Below are 21,559 nucleotides of genomic sequence, written 5' to 3'. Positions count from 1 at the left end.
GATTCAGAGACGCCCTCCGACACGACGTGCGCGAAGAATCACACACGTGATGCCAGAGGAATTAACACGAGCGGTAACATTACAACAGGATTACAATAGAGCCCACAAGAAACATATATATTACAACAACGACTCCAACGAGTCAAGATACAAATATACAATACAAAGATCCAAATCGTACAGAAGATCAAATACGTCCGAGTACAGACAAGATACAAATTGGACTAAGAGTCCTGAAGATAACCAATGGCGTCCATAACCCTGCCCAGGCCAAGCCGGAAGGGTAACCTTGCTAACGTCGTCATCTCGTACCTGTCAAAGTCGGGCCATTGGTTGCCGACAAAAGGGGGAGGAGACAAAAAGAAAGGAAGGTGAGGGTAAGTACCATTGGCACGTACTTGCGAGACAAGACCAGCTATGCTCGCTGGTGGGCGGTATAAACTTCACCCGGCTATATGTGGGGTTTAGCGGCAGCAAAGCTACTATCCAATAGAGACACGCTACAACATCCGTCTACTCAGAGAAGATAAGAGAGCGCACAAGGTAACAGATAAATACTACACAAACATAACCCAGCCAATGCGATTCCCCTTCGCCAAGAGGTATTGCAAAGGCACACACACTTTTGAAAGAGTTTTATTAGCAAATTATTAACAACAGGAAATAAGGTGTAAGTTGTTCTATGATCGAGCTATACAATTCCAAGTCGTCCGTAACCGCAGACACGGCTTATCGATAAGATGTACACCCTGCAGGGGTTGCCCAAATGTAACCATACGCATGCTCGAACCCACTTACTACAGGTGGAGTCTCACATCAAGACCGTTCCCAATGCAAGAGAAAGTTTAAGGGGAGCCACCCCACTAAGCTACCCGTGACGAAGTTCGGCCGTACTCCGATACGGACCCAGAGGTTTGTGCCAACGGCTAAGCTAAGTGTGAACAACCTGCTGTCGCTAATCGTTCCACGAGATGAGTACAGAACAGAATATAAACACCCGAAGGCAACAGAAGTAAATCGTGCATCGTGCATATGAGCAAATAAAACCAAGGTTTTGGCTCCCAATAAACAGACTCGAGGAAAGGTAGTGGGTGATGGGGGTCCCACTCCCCCACGTACGGGTAGAGCGCTCAATCTCGGAACAGATAACAAGAACTCGGGTCCTAGGGGACATTAGCAAGTCAAAGTTCCGATGCTTTCGCAAAGGGGCTCACAGATGCCTCTGCTTACAATTTTAGTTGTTAACAATAAAGTAAAGTGTGATTATCTCCAACAAAAGATATAGCATGTGATAACCTCCCAACAACCCAACATATCCCGATAACAGATCGAGATAAACAACAGAGCCTAAACACGCCTACGACTCGCAAGGCTGGCAAACAACAAACAATAGGTAGGGCGAGGAGGTGTATCTCGGACATATAGGTAACAGGTGGATAGGACACGTGACACAACAGAATCGCAACATAAGGATAGCAATAGATCAAAAGAGCATGTAAAAGTAAAATAGGTGAAGGGGTGGGCTCGCCTGTGAAAAGCTGCAGAAGAACTTGTCGGAGAACTCGTCGTATCTCACATCAACACTTCGTGATCCTATCCGGGAAGAAGCAAATGCTGGACAAACAACGGATGCAAATCTTACTACTACGGATAAAGAAGATCCAGCATGTTCATGATATGATATGCATGACATGGCAACATGATGTGGCGATGCAACTTATCCAATTTAAGCGGAGTCGGAACCCCGGACAAGCAAATTAGGTTGGAGTTGCATTTTCTACCGGCAAGTTTAAGTGTTGGTTAGCATGGCATAGCATGGCAGGGGTGAGCTACTTCAATATTAAACGGAGCGGGGAAATCCATAGTCGGTATCCGAAATACTCCGCATATATGTGAGGTGAACATGCATAACTATCATCGAACGACATGATGCAAGATGCAAACAGATGTATGGATGGCATATTCATACTCCTCTCATTTTTCTGATCAATTTTCATATAGAACACATTTTATTTCGAGTTACAGATTAAAAGTTATTAACAGATTAAGTTTTATTGTTAATTAAAATATAAAAACAGTTTATTTAATTGGGGTAAGGACCCGAAAACAAAAACTGGATCAGGGGAGGGACCCCGGGTTGATTTAACATGGATGCAGGGGGTTTTGTTGAAACTGAAAGGCGGCAGGGACCGCGGGTTGGGGTGGAAGAAAAGGGAGGGGTCTTTTTGAAAGAAGCTCAGATCTGGATCTGAGGCGGAGATGCTCACCGGGCGGAATCTACCCCGGGTCGCTGACGAGCGGGCCCAGACGGGCCACGTGGACGCCAGGCTGGCGAAGCTTGCGCGCACGCCAGATGCTGCTCGCGTCGCAGGTGCTGGCGGTCACCGCGCCCTGGCGTCGCAGGCGCGGGCGGTGAGGAGGTCTCCAGGATGCGCGCGTGGGCGTGTTCCACTCGTCTCGTCGGCGCGGACCAAGAGGGAGAGGCGCCGCCAGGAGGAGGTCGCCGGAGAGCGGCGGCGGCGATGATCTGCGGCGAACGGTGTCGGCATCGGGGTGAGGAGAAGCTAGATGGGGAGGTAGGAAGCGAGAAGAGGCATGGGAGACGCGCGTGCTCACCAGGAATCCGATGCCGTGGTCAGAGGGGACGGGGGAGGCGCGGGGTGGTCGAAATCGACGATGAACAGCGGCAGAGACCGAGAAGGGAATGGCGATTTGTGCTTGATTGAGGGCCTCCTTCTTCGATTCCTTGCACGAGGAGGATCAGTGAGACGAGGCGCATCGATTGATGGTGGCGGCACCGCTCGGGGTGGCCGGAGACGATGAATTGACGGCGAGGAGGCGGGGTGCTGTGGGGTTTCTCCTCTCTTGGTTTTGGCTTGCAGATGAAGAAAGAAAAGAGGCGAGAGAGGCGTGGAGAGGAAGTGAGGACGAGGGAGAGGTTGGCTGGCGCCAGAGATAAAGCGAGAGAGAGGGAAGACTCACATGGGGGAGGTCGGTGCGGTGGTTGGCTCGGTGGAGGACCACTGCCCTCACGCCCTTTTCGTGAGAAGGAGGAAGACGACAGAGACAAGAGCGTCTCCACCGAAGGGGTACGGCCAGGTGGGCTGGGCTGCAACAAGGCCGCCGGATTGGGCTAACTCGGGCCAGGAAGAGATGGGCCAGAGGAGAGAAGGTTGCTGGGCTGCAGGGAGAGAGAGAGAGGTAGAGAGAGCTAGGCCAGGAAGAGAGAGAGCCCAAGGAGAAAGAAAGGGTTTTGTTAAAAGAAGGAGAAGGGAAAGTTTTATTCAACCATATGAGAGGGAAAAGAAAATAGATTAGGGTTTATAAAATAATTTTATTTTGTAAAACAAGGATGCTATGATGCATGATGCATGATGATACACAAAAAGAAAAGAACAAGCAATACTAATAGGGGTGCTACCCTGGGCCGTTACAATAACCCATGTTTTATTTTGCTACAGTACTTTTGTTTTATATTTGTGTCTTGGAAGTTGCTACTACTGTAGCAACCTCTCCTTATCTTAGTTTTATTGCATTGTTGTGCCAAGTAAAGTCTCTAATAGAAGTATGATACTAGATTTGGATTACTGCGCAGAAACAGTTTTCTTTGCTGTCACGAATCTGGGTAAAATTCTCTGTAGGTAACTCAGAAAATTATGCCAATTTACGTGAGTGATCCTCAGATATGTACACAACTTTCATTAGTTTTAAGTTTTCTCATCTGAGCAAGTATGGTGCCTGTTAAAAATTCGTCTTTACGAACTGTTCTGTTTTGACAGATTCTGCCTTTTATTTTGCATTGCCTGTTTTGCTATGTTAGATGGATTTCTTTGTTCCATTGACTTTCAGTAGCTTTGTGCAATGTCCAGAAGTGTTAAGAATGATTGTGTCACCTCTGAATATGTGAGTTTTTGATTATGCACTAACCCTCTAATGAGTTTGTTTTGAGTTTGGTGTGGAGGAAGTTTTCAAGGGTCAAGAGAGGAGGATGATATAATATGATCAAGGAGAGTGAAAGCTCTAAGCTTGGGGATGCCCCGGTGGTTCATCCCTGCATATTTCAAGAAGACTCAAGCATCTAAGCTTGGGGATGCCCAAGGCATCCCCTTCTTCATCGACAAAATTATCAGGTTCCTTCTCTTGAAACTATATTTTTATTCCGTCACATCTTATGTACTTTACTTGGAGCGTCTGTTTGTTTTTTGTTTCTGTTTTGTTTGAATAAAGTTGGATCCTAGCATTCATTGTGTGGGAGAGAGACATGCTCCGCTGTTGCATATGGACAAATATGTCCTTAGGCTTTACTCATAGTATTCATGGCGAAAGTTTCTTCTTCGTTAAATTGTTATATGGTTGGAATCGGAAAATGATATATGTGGTAATTGGTATAATATCTTGAATAATGTGATACTTGGCAATTGTTGTGCTCATGTTTAAGCTCTTGCATCATATACTTTGCACTTATTAATGAAGAAATACATAGAGCATGCTAAAATCTGATTTGCATGTTTGGTCTCTCTAAGGTCTAGATAATTTCTAGTATTGAGTTTGAACAACAAGGAAGACGGTATAGAGTCTTATAATGTTTACAATATGTCTTTTATGTGAGTTTTGCTGTACCGGTTCATCCTTGTGTTTGTTTCAAATAAACCTTGCTAGCCTAAACCTTGTATCGAGAGGGAATACTTCTCATGCATCCAAAATCCTTGAGCCAACCACTATGCCATTTTTGTCCACCATACCTACCTACTACATGGTATTTCTCCGCCATTCCAAAGTAAATTGCTTGAGTGCTACCTTTAAAATTTCCATTCTTCACCTTTACAATATATAGCTCATGGGACAAATAGCTTAAAAAACTATCGTGGTATTGAATATGTACTTATGCATCTTATCTCTTATAAGTTCCTTGTTGAGCGATAACCATATTCCTGGGGACGCCATCAACTATTTCTTTGTTGAATATCATGTGAGTTGCTATGCATGTTCGTCTTGTCTGAAGTAAGAGTGATTTATCATGATCAAATGGTTTGAGTATGCATATTGTTAGGGAAGAACATTGGGCCGCTAACTAAAGCCATGATCCATGGTGGAAGTTTCAGTTTGGACAACAAACCTCAATCTCTTATGAGAATATTATCTGTTGTTGAATGCTTATGCGTTAAAGAGGAGTCCATTATCTGTTGTCTATGTTGTCCCGGTATGGATGTCTAAGTTGAGAATAACCAAAAGCGAGAAATCCAATGCGAGCTTTCTCCTTAGACCTTTATACAGGCGGCATAGAGGTACCCCTTTGTGACACTTGGTTGAAACATGTGCTATGCTATGATAATCCATGTAAATCCAAGCTAATTAGGACAAAGTGCGGGCACTATTGGTATACTATGCATGAGGCTTGCAACTTGTAAGATATAATTTACATAACTCATATGCTTTATTACTACCGTTGACAAAATTGTTTCTTGTTTTCAAAACCAAAGCTCTAGCACAAATATAGCAATCGATGCTTTCCTCTTTGAAGGACCATTCTTTTACTTTTATGTTGAGTCAGTTCACCTATTTCTCTCCACCTCAAGAAGCAAACACTTGTGTGAACTGTGCATTGATTCCTACATACTTGCATATTGCACTTGTTATATTACTTTACATTGACAATATCCATCAGATATACATGTTACAAGTTGAAAGCAACCGCTGAAACTTCATCTTCCTTTGTGTTGCTTCAATACCTTTACTTTGAATTATTGCTTTATGAGTTAACTCTTATGCAAGACTTATTGATGCTTGTCTTGAAGTACTATTCATGAAAAGTCTTTGCTTTATGATTCAGTTGTTTACTCATGTCATTTACCATTGCTTTGAATCGCTGCATTCATTACATGTGCTTATAATAGTATTGATCAAGATTATGTTGGTAGCATTGTCACTAAGAAATTATCTTTGTTATCGTTTACCTACTCGGGACGAGTAGGAACTAAGCTTGGGGATGCTTGATACGTCTCAAACGTATCTATAATTTCTTATGTTCCATGCTACTTTTATGATGATACTCACATGTTTTATACACATTATATGTCATTATTATGCATTTTCCGGCACTAACCTATTGACGAGATGCCGCAGTTCCAGTTCCTGTTTTCTGCTGTTTTTGGTTTCAGAAATCCTAGTAAGGAAATATTCTCGGAATTGGACGAAATCAACACCCAGAGTCTTAAAATCCCCGGGAGCTTCCAGAACACCCGAGAGCCGCCAAAGAGGACCCACAGGGGGCCCACACATGGTGGCGGCGCGGCCCAGGTAGGGGGCGCGCCGCCCTAGGGTGTGGTGGCCCCAGGCCCCCTCTGACGCCTCCCTTCCGCCTATTTAAAGCCTCCGTCGCGAAAACCCTACAACGTTCGACGAAACCCGCAAAAACCTTCCAGAGCCGCCGCCATCGCGAAGCCAAGATCTGGGGGACAGGAGTCTCTGTTCCGGCACGCCGCCGGGACGGGGAAGTGCCCCCGGAAGGCTTCTCCATCGACATCACCGCCATCTCCATCAACGCTGATGTCTCCCATGAGGAGGGAGTAGTTCTCCATCGAGGCTAAGGGCTGTACCGGTAGCTATGTGGTTCATCTCTCTCTCTATGTACTTCAATACAATGATCTCATGAGCTGCCTTACATGATTGAGATCCATATGATGATGATTGTAATCTAGATGTCGTTATGCTAGTCAAGTGAATTTTACTTATGTGATCTCCGGAGACTCCTTGTCCCACGTGTGTAAAGGTGACAGTGTGTGCACCGTGTGGGTCTCTTAGGCTATATTTCACAGAATACTTATTCACTATTATGGATAGCATAGTGAAGTGCTTATTTATATCCCTTTATGATTGCAATATGTTTTGTATCACTATTCATCTATGTGCTACTCTAGTGATGTTATTAAAGTACTCTATTCCTCCTTCATGATGTAATGGTGACAGTGTGTGCATCATGTAGTACTTGGCGTAGTTTATGATTATGATCTCTTGTAGATTATGAAGTTAACTATTACTATGATGGTATTAATGTGATCTATTCCTCCTCTCATAGTATGAAGGTGACAGTGTGCATGCTATGTTAGTACTTGGTATAATTACAATTATCTATCATGCACTCTAAGGTTAATTAAATATGAATATCGAATGTTGTGGAGCTTGTTAACTCCGGCATTGAGGTGCTCTTGTAGCCCTACACAAATAGCGGTGTTCATCATCCAACAAGAGAGTGTAGAGTGGTTTTATTATGTGATCGATGTTGAGAGTGTCCACTAGTGAAAGTATAATCCCTAGGCCTTGTTTCCAAATACTGCTATCGCTGCTTGTTTACTGTTCTACTGCATCTTTACTTACTACACGCCAGCAAGCACTTTTCTGGCACTGTTACTACTGCTCATATATATTCATACCACCTGTATTTCACTATCTCTTCGCCGAACTAGTGCACCTATTAGGTGCGTTGGGGACACAAGAGACTTCTTGCTTTGTGGTTGCAGGGTTGCATGAGAGGGATATCTTTGACCTCTTCCTCCCTGAGTTCGATAAACCTTGGGTGATCCACTTAAGGGAAAATTGCTGCTGTTCTACAAACCTCTGCTCTTGGAGGCCCAACACTGTCTACAGGAAAAGGAGGGGGCGTAGACATCAACTAACGATTGAGTCTAGAGCATATTTGGATAGCTCTGCTGGTTGTGTTTTCAGGAAAAGAACTCCAGACGAAGCTGAAGAATTATTGGCTAAAATAGGCCGGAATCATGGTGATTGGACTACACCTAAACCAGGCCCGACGCCGATATTGAAGAAGAGGGGTTTGATTAAATTAAATGATGAAGATATGAGGGAAGCCAAGAAATCTCTTAAGGAGAAAGGTATTAAATCTGAAGATGTGAAGAATTTACCTCCCATAGAAGATTTATATAAGATAATTCCCCCTTCATCCATGATTGAGGTAAACTCTCTTCAACGCTTTACTAGGGAAGATATTCCATATTCAAAACCTCCTGCTCAATGCTTAGATGAGTTTGATAATTATATTGTTAAGCAAGAAAATTTTAATATGAGAGTAGAGAATCATTTAATGGAAAATTCTCGAGATATTAGTAATTTGCATGATATTGTGGAGAGAACCTCCAATGATGTTAAGATGTTTGTTAAACATTTTCACATGATTCAATCTCAAATTGATCAACTCACTAAAGTGCAAAATGACTTGTTAAAAAATAATTCTAAAGAAAAACATGCTTATGAAGTAACAACTAGAGGCGGTGTTTCTACCCAGGATCCTCTATATCCTGAAGGGCATCCCAAAAGAGTTGAACAAGATTCTCAACGAATTGAACCTAGTGCTCCTTCTAACAAAAAGAAAAAGAAACATAAAAATGTTGTAGAATCCTCTAAGCCTGTTAATGATCCTAATAGTATTTCTATTTCTGATGCTGAAACTGAAAGTGGTAATGAACATGATAAAGCTAATGATAAGAATGATGCTTCTGATAAAGAAGAGGTTGAAGATGAACCTGAAAAGCATGCTAAAAATAAAAAAGTATACTAAAGAAGATTTTATTGCTAAGAAACATGGTAATGAAAGGGAACTGTGGGTTCAAAAGCAAATGCCTTTTCCTGCTAAGAAGCTAAAATCAAAGGAAGAAGAACACTATAATAAATTTTGCGATTGGATGAAACCTTTATTCTTGCAAATCCCTTTGACTGATGCTATTAAATTGCCTCCTTATTAAAAGTATATGAAAGATATTGTCTCTAACAAAAGGAAAATTCCAAATGAGGAGATTTCCACTATGCTTGCTAATTACTCTTTCAATGGCAAAGTTCCAAAGAAGTTGGGCGACCCAGGTATACCTACTATTCCTTGTTCTATTAAAAATAATTATGTTAGAACTGCTCTATGTGATTTGGGAGCGGGTGTTAGTGTTATGCCTTTTTCTCTTTACAAGAGACTTTACTTAGATAAGTCGATACCTACTGATATATCTTTGCAAATGTCTGATAAATCTACTGCTATTCCTGTTGGCATATGTGAGGATGTTCCTGTTCAAGTTACTAATAACTGCTTGATATTAACTGATTTTGTTGTGTTGGAAATGCTTGAAGATGATAATATGTCTATTATTCTTGGGAGACCTTTTCTTAACACCGCAGGGGCTGTTATTGATTGCAATAAAGGAAAAGTTACTTTCAATGTTGATGACAAGGAGCATACCGTTTATTTCCCCAAGAGGATTGATAAAGTATGTGGAGTTAATACAATTTCTAATGTGAGAACTATCAAAGTTGGAGCTATTGATTGTCCTATATATGAGCCTAAAGAAGGTATATCAAAATATTATGATTGGATCCATATCAATACAATACAAGGTAACATGATTGATTTGAGGTTTATTTCTTCTGATGCTATGTAAAATTTATTTGGTGGCAAGACTTGATCAACCTTGTTAACAAATACATTTTATATGCATAGAGGAACTAAACAACATCTCTTTCTTTCCTCCACTTGTCCTACTTGCTGTAGCACTTTTTGACTTGCAAAGTTCTTTAGTTGTATAGAGATTTCAAAATCTTTTTCTGCCCAGTAATAATAAAATTGACACCCAGAAATATGCATTTTTCAATGTTTTCAAAAATTTACAAAAATTATACCGTTGGTCTTATTTTTCGAAGAGGCACCTGGGAGCACCTGGGGATGACCAGTGGGGCACCCCAGGGTAGCTCCCCACCAGCCGGCGCGGCCAGCAAGGGGGGCCCGCCACCCTGTTGTGTGGGCCCCTCCTTGCCCCACTACTTCATCTCTTTCTCCAATCTCATTCTCTCTCCCGAAAAAACTCGCACCAGCTTTCTCTCACTCGCGTTTCTGCTCAAGAGCTCAAGATTTCTCGATCTCTTTGGTCAGCCCAGATTTCTGTTTGAAATTTGGCACATTTGCTCTCCGGTATGTGACTCCTCCGATTATCCAAGTAGAATTTTGTTTGGTTGAGTATATCTTGAATATTTTGCTGCTGTAGGTAACATGTTTATTAAGCTTGCATGCTTGTTCTAAGTTGTAAAAACTAGTTTTGATGCATGTTTAGTACTCTACCAAGTTCCTATAGTAGTTTCCCTCAATTATATGTCACCAAATCAACTTTTATATTGTTTGTTGAAAAATTTCAGAAAAGGAAGATGGATAATTATAACTTTGGAGAAGTGTTTGAAAGAGAGACGACAAGAACGGGGAGGCCCTCAAGGGCATCCACCCGAATTAGGCGATCCTACAATGAGGACATCATCGCACCAAGCTTTGAAGTCGAAGAGGACAATGGAGTCCCTAACGCTTCATATCTTCCATGTTATAACTTTTTGAGTAATGCAGGGTTGCTGGATGATTTCTTGGTCCTCGTCGGTAATGTGGGCTTAACCACCTACATGGAAGATGAGAGGGACCAATACTACATGCTAACAAAAATCTTTGTTGAGAGCTTTCAATTCAACAACTCGCACTTCTCACCAACAGTTACATTCGGGATTTATGATAATCCTATTACTATGAAGTTGAAGGATTTTTGTACTGCATTGGATATTGCCCCTGTAGGTACAGCAAAGAAGATCGAGAATAATCCCAAGGCTTTGCTAGAGCTCTATCGAGGAGTCACCAATGATGATTGCCGCACCAGTCAGCGTGGCAAGATAAGAAACATTCAACTCCCTGCCATTAGATATTTTGCTTATTATCTTGCTACTAGCATTCTTGGTAGGGAGAACACTAGCAATATTTCTAGTTATCATCTTTCTTTCTTAGTTGCTGCACTTACTGGAGAGACACCTTATCATCTTGGTGCTCTAGTTGCTCGCCGTTTGTCTAACAAGGGGCCTATTTTTGGAGGAATTGTTGCCTCACGTATTTTAGCACATCTAGATCTTCCTCTTGACCCTAATGATGTGAAATTAACTCCTATAAGGCTTGATATTGCTGCTATGAAGAGTCAACAATTTGTTACAACTGACTCTAGTTTAGATAATATTGTCTATAGAATGTTGTTTACCGACGGGGATGAGAGGGAAATCCCTTTGCCGCAGCTAGATTTCTTCAGTATTCACAGGAAACCGTGGTCGCGCTCTAAGGAGGAGGTGGATGAGCAACTGAAGATACATGGCTTTCACCAGCAGCATGACTCCGAGGACGCCGAGCCCTCCTACGACTACACCGTCACGTATCCTGGTGCTTCTTCCAGCACATACGCAGAACAGGATCCATCTTCGTCGTACTACGGAGGTGCTACTTCATGGGCACCATGAGATTGAACTCCACTTAGGCCAAAAACCTAAGCTTGGGGGGAGGTATACCGGCATCACTCATTCTTTGCATATTATAGTTGCTGGATACTTGTACATACTTGTTTAGCTTCTTAAAGTGGTTTTCTAATAAGAGGGAGATGATATTTGGGGAAGTGCTGATTGAAAACAGATTCTGGATTGATACCAAAAAAATTCTCAAAAACAGCCAGAACGTTATTTTTCGAAGCCAATTTTTTTGCATGTTCCCCAGGTTGTTATCTAACTTTCATTAGTTGAACACTTTTCGAGCTGGGCAGCGAAAGAATTTCTTAAAAATCAATTACTGTACTGCTGTCAAGTTTGACGAATTCCTGCTGCTTTGTGTTTATGTGACTCTTCTAGTTTTCATTTTCTTGTTTTTGCTTTGTTTCTTTCCCAAAACACAGAAAGACCAAAAATATTTCTGTTGTTTCTCTTCACCATTTGTTTATTTTGGTTTCTTGCTTTTATTTTACTTTATTTGCTATCGTTGGTTTGCTATAAGAAAATCCAAAAAGATTTTGCTTTGTTTGCTTGTTTCCTTTTGTTTTTGTTTCCAATTCGAAAACACCAAAAATATTTTCTGTTCTTCTTTGGTTTTGTAAAGTTCATTATGGAGTTCAATGGCCTTTGGTGGCTGGAGCGTGGTTTTCATTTCAAATTATTCAAGCTACACAAGTGAAAGGCAATAATGACGATCTACGACAATTCGACTGTGGTGAGAGGCTGATATGAACTCTATTTGTTTTCATTTTTGTACATATACTCATCCATGTGAGCATGCTTAGTTGGTTCATGTGAGGTATATGTCACTTAAGAAAGTCTAGTAGTTCATGATCTCTCATGTTTAGCTCCAGTTTATTAATATGAGTAGCATGTCATAGATATTTGCTTGCATTGTTTTATTCATAAATAGGTATGACATTGTGGTATCCTCCTCTGAATAATTCACTTGAATCGACTTGGCACATGCTCACGCATGCATATGACTGAACAAGAGTCAATTAAGCCTCGATGATTTACTTTGCCTCAGAGTTCTTGTATCACTTTTATGCCTCCGTTAATTTATTTTGCCGCAAGCATGATTATGATAGTTACTGCTCTCTTGATTGTCGCTTCCCAGTCTATTGCTAGCCTTCACTTGTACTGAGTGAGAACGCTGCTCGTGCTTCCAAACCCCTGAAAGCCAAGTTATTCCAAAGTGTCCACCATAAATACCTATGCATGGCATTTCAAACCATTCCAAGTAAATTCTCATGCGCTATCTTTAAACCTTCAAAATGCTTCTCAATTTGTGTCAATGTTTTATAGCTCATGAGGAAGTATGCGGTGTTTATCTTTCGACCTTGTCATTTACTTTTGACAGACTTTCATAATGGACTAGTGGCACATCCGCTTATCCAATAATTTTGCAAAAAGAGCTGGCAACAGGGTTCCCAGCCCCAATTAATTAACTTTCATCGATAATTCTCTTCACATGTTTTGCCCTGATTCATTAGTAAGCAACTTAATTTTCCAAATAGACACTCCTCCATGGTATGAGAATGTTGGAAGGCACCCGAGGATTCGGTTAGCCATGGCTTGTGTAAGAAAAGGTTGGGGGGAGTGTCACCCATAATAAAACTAAAGTACGTGTGTAAACAAAAGAGAAGAGGGATGATCTACCTTGCTGGTAGAGATAACGTCCTTCATGGGAGCCGCCCTTGGAAGTCTGGTTGATGAGGTAGTTAAAGTACCCATTACCATTCGTTGACAACAACAAACACCTCTCAAAATAATTTTTACTCCTGTTTTAAAAATGAAAAGCTCTAGCGCATGTTAATCCCTGCTTCCCTCTGCGAAGGGTCAATCTTTTACTTTTATGTTGAGTCACCATCCTTTCTTTGAGCACTTTCTTGAGAGAACATCTATCATTCTTAGTATAATATGCTTGTCCCAAAATGTGATTAATTGTGGTATAACTTTGATGCTTTTATCTTTGACAATCTCTACTTCTAGTCTTTCCATGAACTTCAGAGGTGCCTGAGCATTTATGTTTTGCTGTACAAATACGGGCAAGCGAGATACCACTTTATTATATCCTTTTATGAACATTGCAATCCTGTTGATAGACATGATTCATGATGCTTATTATTAATTTGTTGGTACCTTTTCCATGATTGACATAGCTATTAGATGATTTTATTTGCATGTATCTTATTATGAATTGTCTAAGTACTTGTCCATATCATGAGAATATTTACATCATATGAACAAATGTGTTCATGAAAGTTCTTTTATCGCACTCAGTTGTTAACTGAATTGCTTGAGGACAAGCAATAAGCTAAGCTTGGGGGGAGTTGATACGTCCAAAACGTATCTACTTTCCCGAACACTTTTGCTATTGTTTTGCCTCTAATTTGTGTATTTTGGATACAACTAACACGGAACGTTGTTTTCAGCAGAATTGCTTTGGTTTCTCGTTTTTATGCAGAAATTCAACTTTCAGGAAAATCCCCAGAATTTATGTCGAAGGGCTTATTTTTCCAGAAGATTCACGAAGCCAGAAGGGCAGGCCTGGGGGAGGCCCAGGGCCCCCACACACTAGGCCGGCGCGGCCTGGAGGGGGGCGCACCACCCTAGTGTGAGGCCGCCTCGGCCAGCCTCTGACGCCCCCCTCTGGATTATTTAAGGGTTTCGATCTAAAAACGCGAGACGGGAAGTCGAAGTCGCCAGAAACCATCCAGAACACCGCCGCCATCGCGAAACTCCGTCTCGGGACCAGAAACTCCGTTCTGGCACTCCGCCGGGACGGGGAATTGGAGGAGATCATCGCCATCATCACCACCGACGCCTCTCCATCGACCAGCAATGTTTCCCCCATCCATGTGTGAATAATCCCCCCGCTGTAGGCTGAAGGGGATGGTAGGGATTGGATGAGATTGGTCATGTAATAGCATAAGATTGTTAGGGCATAGTGCCTAGTGTCCGTAATTGGTACTTTGATGATATTGTTGCAACTTGTTATGCTTAATGCTTGTCACTAGGGCCCGAGTGCCATGATCTCAGATCTGAACATGTTATTGTTTTATGATGATATTCATTGTTTTATGATCTTACCTGCAAATTGTATACACATGTCGCTGTCCGGAACCCGAGGCCCCAAAGTGACATAAATTGGGACAACCGGAGGGGAAGGCAGTGATGTGAGGATCACATGTGTTCATGGAGTGTTAATGCTTTGCTCCGGTGCTCTATTAAAAGGAGTACCTTAATTTCCAGTAGATTCCCTAGAGGCCCGGCTGCCACCGACTGGTAGGACAAAAGATGTTGTGCAAGTTTCTCATTGCGAGCACGTACGACTAAATATGGAACACATGCCTATGGATTGTTTAGTACTTGGATACCTTTTTATTATTATCTGCAAATGCCCTACTTTGATTGTTACATGAGTTTCTCTCATCCATGCAACGCCCGTTCATCCATCCCTGTGCCTACAGTATTTTAATCCTGTTGTTTACTATAATCACTATTGTTGTCTTTGTTACGCTGCTGCTGTTATTTCACTACTGCTACTGCTATAAAACTGTTACTACTGATAAACTCTTGCGAGCAAGTCTGTTTCCAGGTGTAGCTGAATTGACAACTCCGCTGTTAAGGCTTTGAAGTATTCTTTGTCTCCCCTTGTGTCGAATCAATAAATTGGGTTTTACTTCCCGCGAAGACTGTTGCGATCCCCTATACTTGTGGGTCATCAGGCGCGTGCGTGTACAGGTGTTGTCGGCTTCTCCTTGGCCAGGGCTTGCGCCAGCAGGTGCAGGGGGTCATGGCCAAGCTTGCTGACATGGTGAGAGGGAGAGGGGAAGGAGTGGAGCAGGTTTGGGCATGGTGGTGATCAAGTGGCCGGCATGGCATGGCATTGGGATTTCTTGTGCATAACTCTTTGGCTAAAGGGGTACTGCAAGCTTGTGTGAGGTGAGACCAAGGTGTGTGACATGTTTGGCAAGGTGAGAGAGAGCTAGAGCATGCACAAAAGATCATGGCCAACATGTGTGACATATGCCATGACATAGGGAGAGAGCTTGTGTCATGGTGAGCATGGCTAGGCAGTGTGATGTCATTGGGAGTTGTTGGAGTACAAGGTGCACTATAGATGAGCACAAGAAAAAGGGGAGTGAGGTGAGGAATAGTGGGTAGAATAGTGGTTGTACTTTTTATTCAACTATGTGATCACCATATGTGAGATGCAATGGTCTCATTTGACTTTGAATTTGGCCAAAATACTTTATGGCTGTGATATAAATAATGTTTGGCATCAATTGGTGGTCTTGGTTTGCAATTTGGAGTTGGTTTGTGAAAATTCCAAAATTTGGGGCAATCTAGAATCTGTTTCAAAGTTGCCACTTTACATGCTTATATGAGTTTGACTTTGAATAGGCAAGGTTGACTTTGACCAAGTTGTTCACTTTTATGAGTACAATAGATCTGGGCAAAAATATTAGAAAGTTTAGTTTAAAAAAATTAACCAAAGGGCACTACAAGAAAAGTTGCCATGGCCGACGAAGTTGAAGTCGCGCCGTGGTTGCTGGTGTACCATGGCCGATGATTTTGGGTCTATCCGTTGTGCATGTCAAAATGTTTTTTTTCTCGTTTTTGAGGCCACCTAGCCCGACGAAAACGGCCAAAACGTTGCGTATGGTGGCCCGGGACGTGGTGCATCTCGAATTCTCGGGTTCGCCGGCCGAGTCAACGCAAATCCGCACCGCCGAGGGATGTAGGGCCCAGATGGCAGCCTCTCTGGCATTGTTTTTTTTCTCGATCGCGCCATCTCGTTCAACGCTCTCCGATCGAGCCGTTTACGATGCAGGATCATGGGTCCCGCATGTCATCCTCTATGAACCAAAATTCTTTCTATTCTTGGATTTTTTTTTAACCCCTGATTTCTGGCTACTTCCTTTTTCTTTTGATCCCTTGCCGCCTTGCAAACATTGAGACCGCTGCTGCTAAATGGGACCCGCATGTCATCCTCTATGTACTATAAAACTTTCTTTTCTTAGATTTTTTTTGGCACCTCAAATTTGGTCACTTGCCTTTTTCTTTCGATCCCCTGCCGCCTCTCAAACGGTGATACTGTTGCTGCTAAATGGGACCCGCATGTCATCCTCTATGTACTATAAAACTTTCTTTTCTTGGAGTTTTTTTTGGCACCTCAAATTTGGTCACTTGCCTTTTTCTTTCGATCCCCTGCCGCCTCTCAAACGGTGATACCACTGCTGCTAAATGGGACCCGCATATCATCCTCTGTGTACTATAAAACTTTCTTTTCTTGGATTTTTTTGGCACCTCATATTTGGTCACTTACCTTTTTCTTTCGATCCCCTTCCGCCTCTCAAACGGTGATACCGCTGCTGCTAAATGGGACCCGCATGTCATCCTCTATGTACTATAAAACTTTCTTTTCTTTGATTTTTTTGGCACCTCATATTTGGTCACTTACCTTTTTCTTTCGATCCCATGCCGCCTCTCAAACGGTGAGACCGCTGCTGCTAAATGGGACCCGCATGTCATCCTCTTTGTACTATAAAACTTTCTTTTCTTGAATTATTTTTGGATCCTGATATTTGGTCATTTGCCTTTTTCTTTCGATCCCGTGCAGCCTCTCAAACGGTGATACGGCTGCTGCTAAATGAGACCCGCATGTCATCCTCTATGTACAATCAAGTTTCTTTTCTTGAATTATTTTTGGATCCTGATATTTGGTCACTTGCCTTTTTCTTTCGATCTCATGCCACGTTTGAAACGTTTAGGAACCTGCAGTCTCATGGGACTCGCATGTCATCCTCTATGTACTATAAGAGTTCATTTTCTTGGTTTTTTTTCACCCTCTGATTTTTGGCTATTTCCTTTTTCTTTTGATCCACTGCCGCCTTTGAAACGTTGAGGACTCTGCTGGCTCATAGGTCCCACATGTCAGCCTCTATGTACAATCAAGTTTCTTTTCTTGAATTATTTTTGGATCCTGATATTTGGTCACTTGCCTTTTTCTTTCGATCTCATGCCACGTTTGAAACGTTGAGGAACCTGCTGGCTCATGGGACCCGCATGCCATCCTCTATGTCCATCAACTTTCTTTTCTTGGATTTTTTTGACCCCCTAATTTCTAGCTACTTTCTTTTTCTTTTGATCTCAAGTCGCATTTGAAACGTTGGGACCGCTGCTGCAAAATGGGACCCGCATGTCATCTTGTATGTACAATAAAAGTTTCTTTTCTTGGATTATTTTCCACCTTCTGATTTTTGGTCACTTTCCTTTTTCTTTCGATCTGCCGCCTTTGAAAACGTTGAGGAACCTGCTGGCTCATGGGACCCGCATGTCATCCTCTATGTACTCTAAAAGTTTTTTCTTGGATTTTTTCTTTTGATCCCCTGCCGCCTTGGAAACGTTGAGTAAGCTGCTGACTCATGGGACCCGCATGTCATCCTCTATGTACAATCAACTTTCTTTTTCTTTTGATCTCAAGCCGCATTTGAAACGTTGAGACCGCTGCTGCTAATTGGGACCCGCATGTCATCCTCTATGTACTATAAAGTTTTTTTCTTGGATTATCTTTGGCTCCTGATATTTTGTCACTTGCCTATTTCTTTCGATCTCATGCCGCCTTTGAAAAGTTGAGTAAGCTGCTGGCTCATGGGTCCCGCATGTCATCCTCTACGAACAATAAAATTTTCCTTTCTTTGAGTTATTTTTTACCCCTAATTTCTGGCTATTTGCCTTTTTCTTTTGATCTCCTGCCCCCTTTGAAACGATGAGGACGCTGTTGGCAGGTCGGTCCCACATGTCATCCTCTGTGAACAATAAAAGTTTCCTTTGATGGATTTATTTTTAACCCCTAATTAATTTCGGGATATTTCCTTTTTTTTTCTTTGATCCCCTGCCGCCTTGGAATCGCTGAGGATGCTGCTGCCTCATGGGTCCCGCATGTCATCCTCTTAGAACGAAAATGTTTCTTTTCTTGGATTGTTTACCAACATATTTTTGGTTTATTTTTTCTTTCCATCCCCTGCCGTCTTTAAAACGTTGACGACGCTGCTGGCTCATGGGTCCCCGATGTCAGCCTCCCCGTACAAGAAACATGTGATATCTTGATTATTTTGCAGACAATAAACAGTGTATCACGCTCTGAGCTATTTCAAACGGATAAATTAAATCTTTATTTTTACATAAACAAACTTATATGTTGAATCTCCTTGTTTTTTTTGTTTTTGCGAAGGATAGGGCTTTCCTGTTTTTTTAGAAAATTCCGAACTTTCCTGTTTTGGAGTGGGCTGAAATTGTACGAGTCAAAAGGCCAAGCAAGATAGTTCGAAGGCCGAGATGTCCAGATGCAGCCCAATTGAAATCTTTCTTCTAGGATTTTTTTCACCCCCTGATTTCTGTATACTTCATTTTTCTTTTAGTTCTGTGCCGCCTTGGAAACATTGAGACCGCTGCTCCAAATGGAACCCGCATGTCATCCTCTATGTACTATAAAACATTCTTTTCTTGGATTTTTTTGGCACCTCATATTTGGTCACTTGCCATTTTCTTTCGATCCCCTGCCGCTTCTCAAATGGTAATACCGCTGCTGCTAATTGGGACCCGCATGTCATCCTCTATGTACAATCAAGTTTCTTTTCTTGAATTATTTTTGGCTCCTGATATTTGGTCACTTGCCTTTTTCTTTCGATCTCATGCCACGTTTGAAATGTTGAGGAACCTGCAGGATCATGGGACCCGCATGTCATCCTCTATGTACTATAAAACTTTCTTTTCTTGAATTATTTTTGGCTCCTCATATTTGGTCACTTGCCTTCGATCTCATGCCACGTTTGAAAAGTTGAGGAACCTGCAGGATCATGGGACCCGCATGTCATCCTCTATGTACTATAAAAGTTTCTTTTCTAGGATTTTTTTTGGAACCTCATATTCGTTCACTTGCCTTTTTCTTTCGATCCCGTGCAGCCTCTCAAACGGTGATACCGCTGCTGCTAAATGGGACCCGCATGTCATCCTCTATGTGCAATCAAGTTTCTTTTCTAGAATTATTTTTGGCTCCTGATATTTGGTCACTTGCCTTTTTCTTTCGATCTCATGCCACGTTTGAAACGTTGAGGAACCTGCAGGCTCATGGGACCCACATGTCATCCTCTATGTACTATAAAAAATCTTTTCTTGCATTTTTTTTGGCACCTCATATTTGGTCACTTGCCTTTTTCTTTCGATCCCCTGCCGCTTCTCAAACGGTGATACCGCTGCTGCTAATTGGGACCCGCATGTCATCCTCTATGTACAATCAAGTTTCTTTTCTTGAATTATTTTTGGCTCCTGATATTTGGTCACTTGCCTTTTTCTTTCGATCTCATGCCACGTTTGAAACGTTGAGGACCCTGCTGGCTCATGGGACCCGCATGTCATCCTCTATGTGCTATAAAAGTTTATTTTCTTGGGTTTTGTTTCACCCTCTGATTTTTGGCTATTTCCTTTTTCTTTTGATCCCATGCCACCTTGGAAACGTTGAGTAAGCTGCTGACTCATGGGACCCGCATGTCATCCTCTATGTACAATCAACTTTCTTTTTTCTTTTGATCTCAAGCTGCATTTGAAACGTTGAGATCGCTGCTGCTAATTGGGACCCGCGTGTCATCATCTACGTACAATAAAGTTTTTTTCTTGGATTATCTTTGGCTCCTGATATTTTGTCACTTGCCTTTTTCTTTCAATCTCATGCCGCCTTTGAAACGTTGAGTAAGCTGCTGGCTCATGGGTCCCGCATGTCATCCTCTACGAACAATAAAAGTTTCCTTTCTTGGAGTTATTTTTGACCCCTAATTTCTGGCTATTTGCCTTTTTCTTTTGATCTCCTGCCCCCTTTGAAACAATGAGGACGTTGTTGGCAGGTCGGTCCCACATGTCATCCTCTGAGAACAATAAAAGTTTCCTTTGATGAATTTATTTTGAACCCCTAATTAATTTCTGGATATTTCCTTTTTTTCTTTGATCCCCTGCCGCCTTGGAATCGTTGACGATGCTGCTGCCTCATGGGTCCCACATGTAATCCTCTTAGAACAAAAATGTTTCTTTTCTTGGATTTTGTACCAACATATTTTTGGTTTATTTTTTCTTTGCATCCCCTGCCGCCTTTAAAACGTTGACGATGCTGCTGGCTCATGGGTCCCCGACGTCAGCCTCCCCGTACAAGAAACATGTGATATCTTGATTATTTTGCAGACAATAAACAGTGTATTGCGATCTGAGCTATTGCAAACGGATAAATTAAATCTTTATTTTTACATAAACAAACTTATATGTTGAATCTCCTTGTTTTTTTGTTTTTGCGAAGCATAGGACTTTCCTGTTTTTTTCATAGAAAATTCCGAACTTTCATGTTTTGGAGTGGGCTGAAATTGTACGAGTCAAAAGGCCAAGCAGGATAGTTCGAAGGCCCAGATGTCCAGATGCAGCCCAATTGAAATCTTTCTTCTTGGATTTTTTTCACCCCCTGATTTCTGTCTACTTCATTTTTCTTTTGGTCCTGTGCCGCCTTGGAAACGTTGAGACCGCTGCTGCAAAATGGGACCCGCATGTCATCCTCTATGTACAATAAAATTTCTTTTCTTGGATTATTTTTGGCTCCTGATATTTGGTCACTTGCCTTTTTCTTTCCATCCCGTGCAGCCTCTCAAACGGTGATACCGCTGCTGCTAAATGGGACCCGCATGTCATCCTCTATGTACAATCAAGTTTCTTTTCTTGAATTATTTTTGGCTCCTGATATTTGGTCACTTGCCTTTTTCTTTCGATCTCATGCCACGTTTGAAACGTTGAGGAACCTGCAGGATCATGGGAGCCGCATGTCATCCTCTGTGTACTATAAAACTTTCTTTTCTTGAATTATTTTTGGCTCCTCATATTTGGTCACTTGCCTTTTTCTTTCGATCTCATGCCACGTTTGAAACGTTGAGGAACCTGCTGGCTCATGGGACCCGCATGTCATCCTCTATGTACTATAAAAGTTTTTTCTTTGATTTTTTTCACCCTCTGATTTTTGGCTATTTCCTTTTTCTTTTGATCCCCTGCTGCCTTGGAAACGTTGAGTAAGCTGCAGACTCATAGGACTCTATGTACAATCAACTTTCTTTTCTTGGAGTTCTTTTTGACCCCCTAATTTCTGGCCATTTTCTCATATTTGGTCACTTGCCTTTTTCTTTTGATCTCA

At 42.0% G+C, this 21,559-nt stretch overlaps 1 long non-coding RNA gene across 1 annotated transcript; it reads right to left on the bottom strand.

Annotated features, from left to right (window-relative positions):
- Positions 1-90: 90 nt before the first annotated feature.
- Positions 91-2,017, bottom strand: LOC139830647 (uncharacterized). The gene is made up of 2 exons (XR_011743607.1): positions 1,529-2,017; positions 91-312 (listed from the first exon to the last, which is right to left on the bottom strand). It is a non-coding gene; the product is annotated as an uncharacterized lncRNA (long non-coding RNA).
- Positions 2,018-21,559: the final 19,542 nt, after the last annotated feature.

The sequence above is a fragment of the Lolium perenne genome, chromosome 4, assembly GCF_019359855.2.
Source record: "Lolium perenne isolate Kyuss_39 chromosome 4, Kyuss_2.0, whole genome shotgun sequence".
Lineage (NCBI taxonomy): Eukaryota > Viridiplantae > Streptophyta > Magnoliopsida > Poales > Poaceae > Lolium > Lolium perenne.
Note: the sequence above shows the minus strand (reverse complement) of the source record. Positions and strands in the feature narration are given on the sequence as shown.